We start from the raw sequence: 13,887 nt of genomic DNA, 5'->3' as shown, positions 1-13,887 counted from the left end.
GTGATACAGATTTGTTTATTAAAGTCTTCAAATTTGGGTCGTAGCAACTCTTAGTTTTGGGTGAGATCAGCTAAGGGAATCAAGTGTGTAGTATCATGTTGGGATCAGAGACGTAAGGAGCGAAACTGTACCTTGGATCAGTATGAGATTGATTGGGGTTCAACTATAGTCCAGACCGAATTTAGTTTGTAGTAGGCTAGTCTCTGTAGCGGATTAATATAGTGTGTGTTCAATCTGGACTAGGTCCCGGGGTTTTTCTGCATTTACGGTTTCCTCGTTAACAAAACTTCTGGTATCTATGTTATTTCTTTTCCGCATTATATATTGTTATATAATTGAAATATCACAGGTTGTGCGTTGAATCGATCAATTGGGAAATCCAACCTTTGGTTGTTGATTGAAATTGATTGATCCTTGAACATTGGTCTTTGGTATCGTTCAAATAGTTTCTATTGTATTCAATTAGACTCGCATATTTCTATTTTCTTGAGTAAGTATTGAATCGAGAAAGAGAGATATAACTCTTTGATATACTTTTATTAAGATTGAGTCTGACTGTCTAGTTGATTCTCTTAAAAGTATATTGGAGTTTGTCCATACAGATTGTTAAGCGAAATATTGGGTGTGGTTGTTGTACCCCCACTTTTTCACAAGAGTTTAGCTACTGGAGTTCATGGAAAAATAATCAGAAACTAGAACTCTAAACCAACAATGCAAACCAAAACAAAACAACAAGTGGAAGATATTGAATGGCCTGATGGTATATGGATGTGAACTGGTGAGTGGTCTGTATGGATGTTAGAGCATAGCTCGGTCAACCTCGCATGCGTTGTTATCTCAAGCATGTTTGTCAATGTTAGTGATCAAAACTATGAGTCTTGATTTCTAGCCTACATAGCTGAGTCTCGGACTAGGATAGAAAAGTGTAGTTGAGCTCAAGGACTTCATGGTGATTCATCATACAACGACAAAGATCTATACAAGGAACCGTGGAACTTCATCAACAAAAAGGTATGTGGAGACTTGAACTTATCTATCACTCAAAAGTCTATCTATTCTATCTCCTACTTCTTATGAGACAAAAGTCGTATGCTATATAGACTAGATCATACACATTTGGCATTTCGAGCTGAGCATTCATTGCTTATCTTTTATCTCGAAATCGTGTGTTGGTAAAGCGTTTCGCTTTGATCAAGTTTATCTTCACCTAGTGACGAAAGTCATGAAAAGTTTCAATCACTTTGAGAATTGCTCTGACGTGAATCGGTCTGTGAATAACGGCTACATAGCGTCCTCTGAGAATGTCTCAATGATTGCAATGAGAGTTTAGATTACATAACCATGTATTCCTTAAACCGCAGTTTTCGAACTTTGTTGATCAAGAGAAATCGGGAGGATTGTGGAGTTGGCTTGCCAAGTCCGCGAACCCGGTCCGCAGACTCATTCCGCGAACTGTCGGAAGTTCTCTTTCCGAGAATTTCTGCCAGACTTTCCAAAACTCGTTTGTGTGCTAAGTCCGCGAACTCAGTCCGCGAACTGGCAGAAGTTCTCTTTCCGAGAATTTCTGCTGAGTTTGGAAAACTCAACCGATTAACTTAAGTCCGCGAACTTGTTTGTGAACTTAAGAGGTTATGATCTAAAGATGTGCTCTGAACATGAAACATTAAATTACTAAGGAATGCTTTATACAAACAGTGATTATAATGTTCATGAGACGATTCAATCGAATCGAATCATATTTGTTTCAATTGTGTCTTGTGTAGTTACATAAGATCTCATAGCAATTGGACAACTCTTTAACTAGTTCATTTGAGTCAATTGAACTAGTTATGGTGAAGAAGAACAAGGTTAATATGAAATGCTCATATGGTTAACCTTTTGGGTTACTATGTTGAACCAACATACACGTACATGTTTGGGCATGGTTTTCACAAACCCAGTAAACGTCTACCCAAGTGTGTGTGACAAGCTAAGTTTTCGATCTAACGGTTGAGAAATATTAGCTTGAATCTAAATCAGGTTTTCATCTAACGGTGAATAAGGATTGCTTTGTAACTAAGGAAAAACCCTGATTTGAAGGCTATATAAAGGAGACATCTAGCATTGTGCAAAACTAATCCCCATACGTTTATGTGCTACTAGTGCGCCCGCTAGAGTCGATCTCCATTAACCTTTGATTTTCTTCTCTAAAATCAGGTTAACGACTTAAATACTTCATTGGGATTGTGAAGCCAGACCGATACTACTTTTATCGTAATTGTGTGATCTGATCTTGCATCTTCTGTCGTACGAGTACAATCGATTGATTGGCTTGAGATCGTGAGAGTTCTCCGATAGGCAAGATAAAGAAGTCACAAACATCTTCGTCTCATTGTTTGTGGTTCCTCGACAAACCGCCTGTGTAGTCAGGAAGGATTGTAGAGAGGTGATTGATTAATCTAGGTTGTTCTTCGGGAATATAAGACCGGATTATCAATTGGATCCTGTTCACCTTGATTTTATATCTTAAGACGGAATAAAACCTAGGGTTTATCTGTGGGAGAAAGATTTATCCTTTGATAAACTTTTCTGTGTGAGACAGATCTGTTTATTATCAAGTCTTTGAGTTTGGGTTGCAGCAACTCTTGGTTGTGGGTGAGATCAGCTAAGGGAATCAAGTGCGTAGTATCCTGCTGAGATCAGAGGCCTAGGAGTACAATTGTACCTTGGATCGGTGGGAGACTGATTGGGGTTCAACTATAGTTCAGTCTGAAGTTAGCTTGGAGTAGGCTAGTGTCTGTAGCGGCTTAATACAGTGAGTATTCAATCTGGACTAGGTCCCGGGGTTTTTCTGCATTTGTGGTTTCCTCGTTAACAAAATTTCTGGTGTCTGTGTTATTTCTTTTCCGCATTATATTTTATATAATTGAAATAATACAGGTTGTACGTTCGTGATATCAATTGGAAACCCAACATTTGGTTGTTGATTGATATTGATTGATCCTTGGACATTGGTCTTTGGTACCGTCCAAGTATTTTTTTTTATTTTTGATAAAGACTCGCTATTGTTTTTAGCTTGAGTAAAAATCAAATCAAGAGAGAGATATTAACTCCTTGAGATACTTTTATCTAGATTGAGTCTGACTGTCTAGTTGATTCTCTAGTAAAGTATTTCGGAGTTAGTCCATACAGATTGCTAATCAAAATATTGGGTGGTGTTGTTAGACCCCCGCTTTTTCAATGGAGAATATTGTTGTTGAATTGATGTTGCCGTCGATGGTCTTGAACTCAGGCCTGCACAGTGCTCTGGTGGTGGTTGTGTTGCTGATCTGGCTTGTAAACTGATCTTAATGATGTTGTGGATGATGATGATGGTGATGGATGGTGACGATGTATGCAAACTGGTGGGTGTATGCAGATGAGATGGGGAAGTGCAGGTGATATGCTGGTGATGATATGTTGTGGATGGAACGGGTGGAATGGGATGTATACAGGTGGATGAGAGGTTTTGGAGAGGATCAGAGAGCTCCTTTCTGTTGGAGATGAAAAACAGGCGTGAAGGGGGTATATGGGATCTCCTAGCAGTTCAGCCTTTGTTCTTCTTATATAGCTTACTCAAACCCTGGAATTTCAAAACAGATGACAACACATGTTTCCTAATTTATCTCAAACTCTAAGTTAGCTCATATCCCAGCCATTCATCATACGACAGCAGCCTTACTTGGGACTGAATTCTCGGCAGTAAAACTCTTTCCATATTTGAGATTCACACAAATTCTGTAATACAAGTTCCTCTTGCCTTTTTTGAACTCGTGAATTTCTTATAACCGATCATGTATGACCCTCAGACCCACGGCTAGCCACTGGCAAAGAAAAGGAATGTCAACTGATTGCTATGAAACCTGACCTGTGGTTCAGGCTTTTTGTCGAACAGCTGCTGCGCGTCTGGCAAACCGGCCATTGCTAAGCACTTGCTGTATATTGGAGATTGCACAACTCCTTCCCTGCAAAGCTTTCATACACAAGCACAAACCCACATTTCTAATTCGTACTCAGATCTTAGAAACACATCATTTCTGGCACTCATTCAACCAAACATCATTCAACAGGAAGTGTCATTTCTTCTCCCCATATTTCCAGCCTTAATCTCAAGTTCTTGTCTGTATTGCAAATTTGAGATAAACCCATCTCCCCTAAACCTGCACAGACTCTAATTGCTTCTATTTCCCTTCCATTAATCACCCTTGATCGATGGTATCAGCTCATCTTTCTTCCCTGCATTTCTCGGTCATTAATAGGACCAAAATTATTTGGAAACTATACCTTCTTTATCTCGGCTTCAATAACCCATTTTAATCCTTAGCAGGTACTAATGTAGTGCACGAGATGGACTTATGTTGGCATGAAGAAAGGGAGCGTCGAGCACGCGCTCACAACTAATACCGGCTGTTTTATCTAAGTTTGGTTACTTTTGAGGTTAGTTTTGAGTTATTTTTAGCTAGTGAATAAGGAATATCTTCCGTCTTTATGTCTAGAATAGATATTCTCTTTATTTGTTAAGATTTTTTAGCTTTATTTTCTAGTTTCGGTTGAAGTTGTGAAGCCTGTATATAAAGGCTGCGTCAATTATGTTAATGGCGGTGAATGAGAGATTATGAAAATCACTTCTAGTTGATAAGTTTTATAAAGTGTGTTGTTGTTTTCGTTTGCCGGTACTAACATCCTACACCATTTGGTATTCAGAATCCGGGTATCGATCCTTCCAATATGGTTCGTGGTAGAGGTCAGGGTGGTCCTCGCGAAGCTTTGGTTGATGAGGTGATGGAGAGAACTAGGTACGATGAACTGTCACGCGCGGTTGAGCTGCTCGCCGGTCAAGTAGCTACTTTGCTGCAACAACATGAGCGTCGTCGTCTTCCTATTGATGAATCAGACATCGAGCGAACCGATGATGATGATGCTGAAAACCCATTTGCTTATCGTGAACGGGAGAACTTGCATCATGAACGTGACTCTAGAAGGTGGGAATCTGCATTCCGTGTGGAGATTCCTGAATTTCGTGGTAGTGGATTGACGCCAGAAGATTGTATCGACTGGTTTTCTACCGTGGAAGAAGTGCTTGAGTTTAAGAGGGTACCGGCTGCTCGTGTGGTTCCTCTTGTTACTACCCGCTTTCGAGGAAGGGCTGCTGTTTGGTGGCGGCAATTGAAAGCAACGCGTATACAACAAGGCAAACCAGCGATTTCATCTTGGGCTAGGCTTGAAAAGTGTATGCGTGCAGCATTTTTACCTTTTAATTACACTCGAGAGCCATATATTCGTCTTCAAAATCTTCGTCAAGGTTCTCGTTCCGTTGACGAATATACGAAGGAATTTTATGATTTGGTTACTAGATCGGGTATTATGGAGCCTGAAGAACAACTTGTTTATCGCTATATATGAGGTTTGTGTCAAATATTTCAAGATACTCTAAACTTGTTTGATTATTTTTCTGTTTCTAAAGTCCATCAGCGTGCGTTGCGCTTGGAAAAATAATGGACCCGTCAGAATGTTACGTGTCTTGTTAGTCACCCTCCTATGGTCCCGTTACAGAATGCTTCCACGGTACAGGATATTAGTTCTTCGTCAAAGTCTACTGCTAACTCATGTTATCGTTGTGGAGAGTCTAGTCATTTTGCGAAGGATTGTCGCAAAGCTGGAAGGTCTGGCAAGTCCTTTTTAGTGGACAGTGATGCAAAGGATGAATCTATCGCTGACACTAAAGAGAAAACGGATGTGCCACAAGAAGTATTTTTGCCTGGAGATCAAGGTGAGTGTTTAATGGTTCTCCGTCATTCATTTTTGACTCCAAAAAATGATGAGCCATGGCTGCGAAAGAATATTTTTCAGACAACTTGTACTATTGGTGGAAAGGTTTGTCGTATGATTATCGATTCCGAAAGTTGTGAAAATGTCATTTCAGAGGAAGTCGTTCGTAAGTTGAAGCTACCTACTGAAAAAAAAACCCCATCCGTACTCTCTTCATTGGCTTAGTAAAGGTTCGGAGGTAACGTTGTCTTGTGAAATTTTCCATTGGCTCTTTGTACCAAGATAGTGTGTGGTGTGATGTTGTGGTTATGGATGCCTGTCATCTACTGTTGGGAAGACCATGGCAGTATGATAGAGAAGTGGATCATGATGGTAAGAAAAATTCTTATTCATTTAATTTTAATTCCACACGAATTACACTAGTTCCGAAAAAAGAACCGATTTCGGCGACTGTCTCTACTGTTGCTTCTAACTTGTTTTCCGGAAGATATTATGAGACCAAGATGTTAAATACGGAATAATGGGAACCAAATTTCCAATTTGTTCCTAACTTACAGCCAATAAGTGTTACTGACAAGACATTATTCAAGCAATCCCAAGTGGTTCCCAGTGCCAATGCTACTACCCATAACTTGAATGACATTTTCAGCAAGTATAAGTCAAATATAGGCTGTCATTTTCACCACGTTCAGTTTGCTATTGGTGATTTTGTTTGGGTGCTGCTGCGCGAAGGGAAGTTTTTAGCTGAATATTCCCACGACTTGGATCCTCGCAAGGTTGGTCCTTTTGAGATCATTGAAAAGCTTAATCCTGATGTTTACCGTGTGAAGCTTCCAAGTCATATTCAAGTTGCAGATGTCTTTGATGTGTGTCACCTTCTTACTTATGAAGATTCGCTTGACGACCCGCCTAATTCGAGGGCGAATTTCCTCCTTCCAGGGAGAATGATGTAGTGCACGATATGGAATTATGTTGGCATGAAGAAAGGGAGCGTCGAGCACGCGCTCACAACTAATACTGGATGTTTTATCTAAGTTTAGTTATTTTTGAGTTATTTTTATCTAGTGAATAAGGAATATCTTCGGTCTTTATGTCTAGAATAGATATTCTCTTTATTTGTTAAGATTTTTTAGCTTTATTTTCTAGTTTTGGTTGAAGTTGTGAAGCCTGTATATAAAGGCTGCGTCAATTATGTTAATGGCGGTGAATGAGAGATTATGAAAATCACTTCTAGTTGAGAAGTTTTATAAAGTGTGTTGTTGTTTTCGTTTGTCGGTAGTAACGTCCTACACCAGGTACTCACAAGAGTCAATACACCGGCAATTAGCCCCTGGTTTAGTCAAGAAGAACCTATGGCAGTTGACTGAAGAACGAGACTTGTGGTCGTTTCCAGCTTTTGTATCACGACTTTACTCCTCAAACACAATAATGGACTTGAGTGTTTAGCTTACTCGACCTTGTTTTAAATGAGGTGGTGCCCCTTAACGAACTTAATCTGTCGTTAGCAATTCACAAGAGGCAATCCATTGGGAATCAAGCAAGCACTTTTAGTCTTGAAAATACAATAGAAGAATATACACTATGGTCCGGTTGCAGAACCGAATATAATGACTGTGTGGTTTGGAAAATATGCCATGTGAAGAACAAGCAAATTGTTGTTCAATAAAACACTTAAGAATTTAATCATGATGCACGTACATAAGTGTTTAAGTGATCAGTGAAGTCTTAGAAGTGTTTAAGAGAGACATAGCAATGCTAAACACATTAAAAAAAATTAAGTCTTTGAGCATCTGCTAAATTTACTGGGACAGTTGGTAAAACAGTTTGTGAACCGTAAGGCTTGTTCACGAGTCAGGGTGCTACGGTTCGTGAACCAGGTTCCCCAACCCTACAAGAATCCGTAACTTAGATGGATACAGTTCGTGAACCGAGTTAGCCAACTGCTAGTTTTTTAATACCAACATAAAAATTCAGTTCGCCATGATCCATGAACTGTCCCCATCTGAACTTATGGTTTGCGAACTAGTTCGCCAACCTTCCGTGTATTTCTGAAACTCAGATATCTATGGTTTGTAAACTGGTTTTCCAACCTATCTTGAGCAGAAATATCAAGAGTTCATGAATTTGTCTCTTACGATGTTTAAAACATTCCCAAATGATAAAATCACTTATATGGCGATGTTCAATTGATCCACAAACTAATTCTCAAACAACGAATTGTTTCAATTAATTTTGTTAAGGACCGTTGAACATCTTTGCTGGAATCATATTTCGAGATTTTTAACAAGACAAGCTTGACTCGAAAGTTCTTCTCTGTAAATCTACTAGAAGTTATACGACATAGTCTCAACAGATAGAATGGTAAGATAGTGAGTAAAATAAAATGGTTTCAGTCTCACATACCTGATAAAAAAGTTGTCCAAATGTCTTCGTCGATCTTCAGTCTTCGGGGTGATATCTGATACTCAACTACCAAATTGTAACCGAGTCCAAGACTTGAGTTAGTAGACTAAATCAAGATATATTTTGATCATCTAACATTGACAACAAGATTGAGATAGCAAAACTTGTGGGTTCAACCAAGAATTTCTCTAACAATCTCCCCCTTTGTAAATTTTAGTGACAAACTATTCAATACATATGGATTTAAAATAAATAAACTTTTCAGCTCAAAATCCACTATGCTTAATTTTCTTGGTTCTTCAACAAACGTCTTGAATTCTTCGTACTTCAAGTTCTTCTATGGTTCTTCATGTGTTCGTTCAGCACCATTGTTGTTGAAGATCCATATAGATAACAACTTATGAGAATACTCAAAAAGATCTTTGTTAGAATGAAAAAGTCACTCTACTCATCGGTTGTTATACAAAAACATAGTATTGATACCTTCCTCAAAGTTCAATCGCACCGCAACTTTGAAGCAATACTATGGTGATATTTTCTCCCCCTTAGTCAATACTTATATCTTTTGCAAAATAGATAAAACCTATAGATGATAATCCCCGCTACATTATGCTCCGGAAAGCCATACATTGTAGTAAGATGCTACTTAATAATTCTCTCCCTTTTTGTCAACAAAATTGGAAAAGGCGAAAAATATGGATCACAATTTAAACAAAATAGTAATCAAGATCAAAAAACACATACCAACTTTTAGTTTAGACGATTTTACCAAGAAAACTCGTTTTGCGTCAAGGAGACGTTTAGGTACAAGAATCTCCTACAATTCCACATCCGCTTTCCCCATAAAGATATTAGTTTAAGCGCAAGTTCAAATAAACTCTCCCTTATTTGATGGCATTCCCGAAAGAACAACATGAGCGACCTTTACTCTAATCACAAGAGAAGAATTTTCTTTGGACATTAACAAACTTACTTGACAGTACGAACAAAGTGAATTTGTATCCCAATATTTTTCTCTCTTCTTTCAGTTACGAACAAAGAAGTTAAAAATAACGGTCTTAATGTTAGAGGCACTAAGATACAATATTTTATTGAGAAAAATAATCATTGACAAAAACTATTATCTACGCCAGTTATGAACAAGAGAACCATTAGTGCGATATTACTCGACATAAGAATTATAGCTTCTCTATACATGTACGAATGTAGAGATTGAAGTTTACCACTTATCCCCTGGCGGTTATGCAATCAAAAAAGTAAGTAAATTCCTAGTGAATATCTTATGGAATCCTGTGGCAGTATATTCACAAAAGTGTAATTGTGGAGAGATCAATATTGTCCTTCTCAAAATAGTTTACTCCTCTTTTGCAAGAGTTAAAAGCTTAAAACATGAGAAAATATGAGATAAATCACCAGAATATGATAACAAAGAACACATCTCACAAATAGAAAATTTATCATGATGAAAGTTGGTCAAATCATCTATAATAACATTTGTTGATTCCATCATGAAATTGGTTCTGAGATTGTATATCCGGGAACCACGACTATCAGAAGCATAGCCTAGGAAAATTCCTTCATCACTTTTCGAATCAAATTTCCCTTTTTGTTCTCGATCCTTAAGAATGTAGCACTTATTTCCATACACACGGAGATAACTCAAGTTAGGTTTCTTACCATACCATAACTCATAAGGAGTATTTAGGGTTCGTGACCATAGGTAAACACGGTTGATCAAATAGCAAGCTGTAAAAACAGCTTCTCCCCAAAACTTTTGTTATAGAGCATTGCCCTAGCCATTTCTTGGATATTACTGTGCTTTCTTTCTACAACTCCATTAGCTTGTGGAGTTATTGGTGGAGAATATTGTTGAATAATACCCAGTATGTCACCGAACTCAAATACCTTAGTATCTTTAAATATTGTTCCACGGTCGCTCCTAAGTTCTTTAGTCTGCGACCTTGTTCATTATGGATTCTATTTAAAATAATCTTAGATTCACTCAGGAGATCATTCTTATGAGCAATGAACTCCACCCAAACGAATTTGGTGTATTCATCAACCATTACCAAAGCATATTTCTTTCCTCCAATAGTAGGTTGTTGGATTGGACCAAACAAGTGGAGCTTTCGTGGGAATGTTTTGTGATGACTTATGTAGAACTCTAGCTTGTTTACCTTTCTGACAAGCACCACAGAAACCATCCACTTTGGCACTGATTTTGAGTACACCTCTAACAAGTTCTTTGTTAATGATCATACCAAAGTTGTGTAGATTCCACCTTAGTCAAATTACAACAAATACTAAACAAAATATCAAGAAGATAACAGTTATTTTGCCACGAATGCCACGAAAAATTATTTTTCCAGACTTATCTTCAATGTCACATCCTTTAGCATTGAAGATAACTTTATGGCCTTTGTCACAAATTTGACTAACAGAAAGTAGATTAGCAGACATACCTTTGACGTAAACAACATCATGAGTTCCGGGAACTCTTGGAAGTTTGATTGTCCATTGTTTGTTGATATAGCAATAACTCCCGTCTCCAAAAGTCACAGTTCCTCCTGTAAAATCATCTGCATTCACGAACCATAAAAGGTCACCTGTCATAGTCGGCTACATCCACTATTAAGAAACCATTTAAATGGTGAGGTTGACTTTAGGGCAAAATCTCCCAGACAAACATTACTTTTCCTTAGATTAAGATATCTTGTCATGCCTTATGTAAGTCTTTCAATATTTGACGGAAGTTTTCCAGCCTTTTTGTGTAGAACACTGGAAGCTTTTAACTTCTGTCTAAAGAGATTACATGTATGTTGATGGTAATTACACGAAGCACAAAACATACAGGAACCTAGAAAGGTTGTGGGTGAATCATTAGGTCCTTTCGATGAAATATGAGTCAAATCAGGTTTAACAAGGCCTGGACCTCTCTTATATCTTGATTGACGATAAATTTTTAAACAAGAATCAAGAGTAGTATGACTTAAGTTATTTAAGAAGCTATACATTTCTTTTTCATATTTTAAATTCTCAAGAACTTTCACTAAGGTAGCCTTTGATTCATCTAACATGGAAATCGTATCCTTGTTGATACATATTTGATCATCCAACTCCTTTTGAAGAACTTTTTCTCTTTCAGATCCTTCTCGAAGATCTGAATTCTGGATATACAGTTCACAATGAAGTCCATTAATTTTCCTTATCAATCGTTGTTTCTCATGACAAAGATTATCAATGACTTTATTCAAATCAATATTTAGATCAACATCGATGGTTTTTAGAACACACTCGAAATCTGTTAATTGACTGCTTCTTTCAATTCAAGAGATCGTCATGTCGGTTGTAACTTAGTATACGAATTTTCTCTGATACCAATTGAAAACGCGGGGGTACTAAATACACCACCACTTTTTTTGTTTTTGATTGGAGTATGAACCAATGTAGCACTTTTGACAATCAAAAGATGCGGAAAAATAAAAAGCACACACACACACACACACACACAATAATTTTATTAATGAGGAAACTGCAACTGTAGAAAAACCCTGAGACCTCGTCTAGATTTGAATTTCAAACTGTATTTAGTCGCTACAGACACTAGCCTACTATCAGACTTTGGATCGGGATGTAATTGAGACCGAATCCACCCCCAAGCGATTCAGTTACAGTCACGCTCCTTACATCTCTTGAACCTCGCAAGGCTTTATGCAATTGATTTCCTTAACTGACATCCTTTACAGCCTAAAAGTTGCTTCAACCTTAGTGAAGAATTTTGATACCAATCTAACTCTAACAGATAATCCTATTTGATTTCCCTTTACAACAAATATCAAGGCTTGAAAATTTGTTTGCAATAGACAAAGCTAGCAAACCTCACAATCCGGAACATTTACTCACTTAGATGAGAATCCTGGATCTTTTACAACCTCTCAAGAAAAATCTTTAAAAAATCACTTAAGATCAATTTCCAAATATATATATATTGAGGAATCACAAAATCCGAGATGAAGAGAACTTTGCGATTTCTATCTATCTTTCCTGAAAAAGATTAGATAAACTCAATAACATAAAATCAAGATCAGGATACAGGAACTATCAAGGAAAAAATAGTCGTACCTGGCTTCACGAACCCAAAGCGCAGCATTTTAGTCGTAGACCTAATTATGTTTCTCATAGGAAACCTAGGTCAATAGAGGATGACTCAAGCAATTAACTAGGACACAAAGTGTCAAGGTGGAGAGTGAAACTGGGATCCACGCGGTCTCCCTCACCATCTCACAAGAATATTCAGTATACCAAGGACCAAGGCAAGGTGTTGGATTTCAGCAATAACATCCGCCAATGCCATTATCTCCAACAGACTCTAACAGAACTTGATTCGAGTCGGCTAGAACCCGGTTATCTTTTTTAACAGGTTTCTTTCAAACTAAACGGAGTTAACTTGGTTAAGATGGAAATGTCAACTAACTATTAACTTAGCGGCCTTCGTTAGTCTACAACCCTATTGCACCAAGTGCATGTTTTAGGATCCAAACTCTAATTAACTCATAAAGTTACGACCCTTTTACAAAATATCTCTTTTTTGAAAAGGCAACTAGATGGTTAAAAATGGAGATCCACTATCTCTTTAAATATTTTCCTTTTACGTATGGATTCACTATCAAGAACAATGTTAAATGTGAAAAAAATGGCCTTATCAAAGATATAAATTAAAATCTCTAGATATGTTCCCAAGGTAAGTCATCTACTATTTGCAGATGACTGGCTTATTTTCTGTAAAGCAAATGCTAAAACTTGTCATAACTTAATTGATATTTTTAAAGATTTTTACATCACTTTTGGGAATCTTAGTAAATCAGGAGTGTTCGCCCAAATACAGATCCAACAATAATAAGCAAAGAAAATCCTAGGAGTAAAATTTATTAATCTAAATGACAGATACTTAGGATCACGGATGTTTACTAAAAAATCAAAAGTTCAAAGCTTTGAACCTTTGGCTTAAAAATGAGTAGTATGCTTCAAAGTTGGAAAGGAAATTTTTTGAATTGTGTATGTAGAATAGTAATGATAAAAATAAAAAAAATCTTTTTTAGCTATTTGTCAAATGCATTGCTTCAAATTCCCTTTTTATTTATTTATTTTTTGCAAAACTCTAACTAAACTTCAGAGAGACTACCGGTAGAAAGAATAAAAAAAGGGAAAATTAGAAAGATACGAAAGGAATATAGCTTAAGCATGGAAATCAGATTGTAAACCTTTATTTGATGGTGGACTAAGACTACAAAATATTGAAAAGTTCAACTTGGCTATGAATCTGTGACAGCCAAAATGACATGGAGATTGAAAGAAAATCTGCAATCTACGTTTGCAAAAATTTTGAAATCTAAATATTATCCTAAATGTGATACCTTACACATAAAAGATAAAACAAATGGTGGAGATAATTATATTTGGAAAGGGGTTCATTGTGGGTACTAACAAACCAAAATATTTTCTACTGCGAATTTGGAAATGGCGAAACTATAGATATCTGGGATGACCAATTGATACAAGATACCAATGTTCCTATCTGTAAACCTGTCTCAGATACAGAAAATCTCAACAAGGTAGGCCAATTTTTCACTAATAACAATGAGTGCGACGCCAATAAACTGAATGTAGGTTTTGACCATATAAGGATAGAAAAGATAA

The sequence above is a fragment of the Papaver somniferum genome, chromosome 7 (genome assembly GCF_003573695.1).
Source record: "Papaver somniferum cultivar HN1 chromosome 7, ASM357369v1, whole genome shotgun sequence".
NCBI lineage: Eukaryota > Viridiplantae > Streptophyta > Magnoliopsida > Ranunculales > Papaveraceae > Papaver > Papaver somniferum.
The sequence above is the reverse complement of the archived record's forward strand: the minus strand, read 5'-3'. Positions refer to the sequence as shown.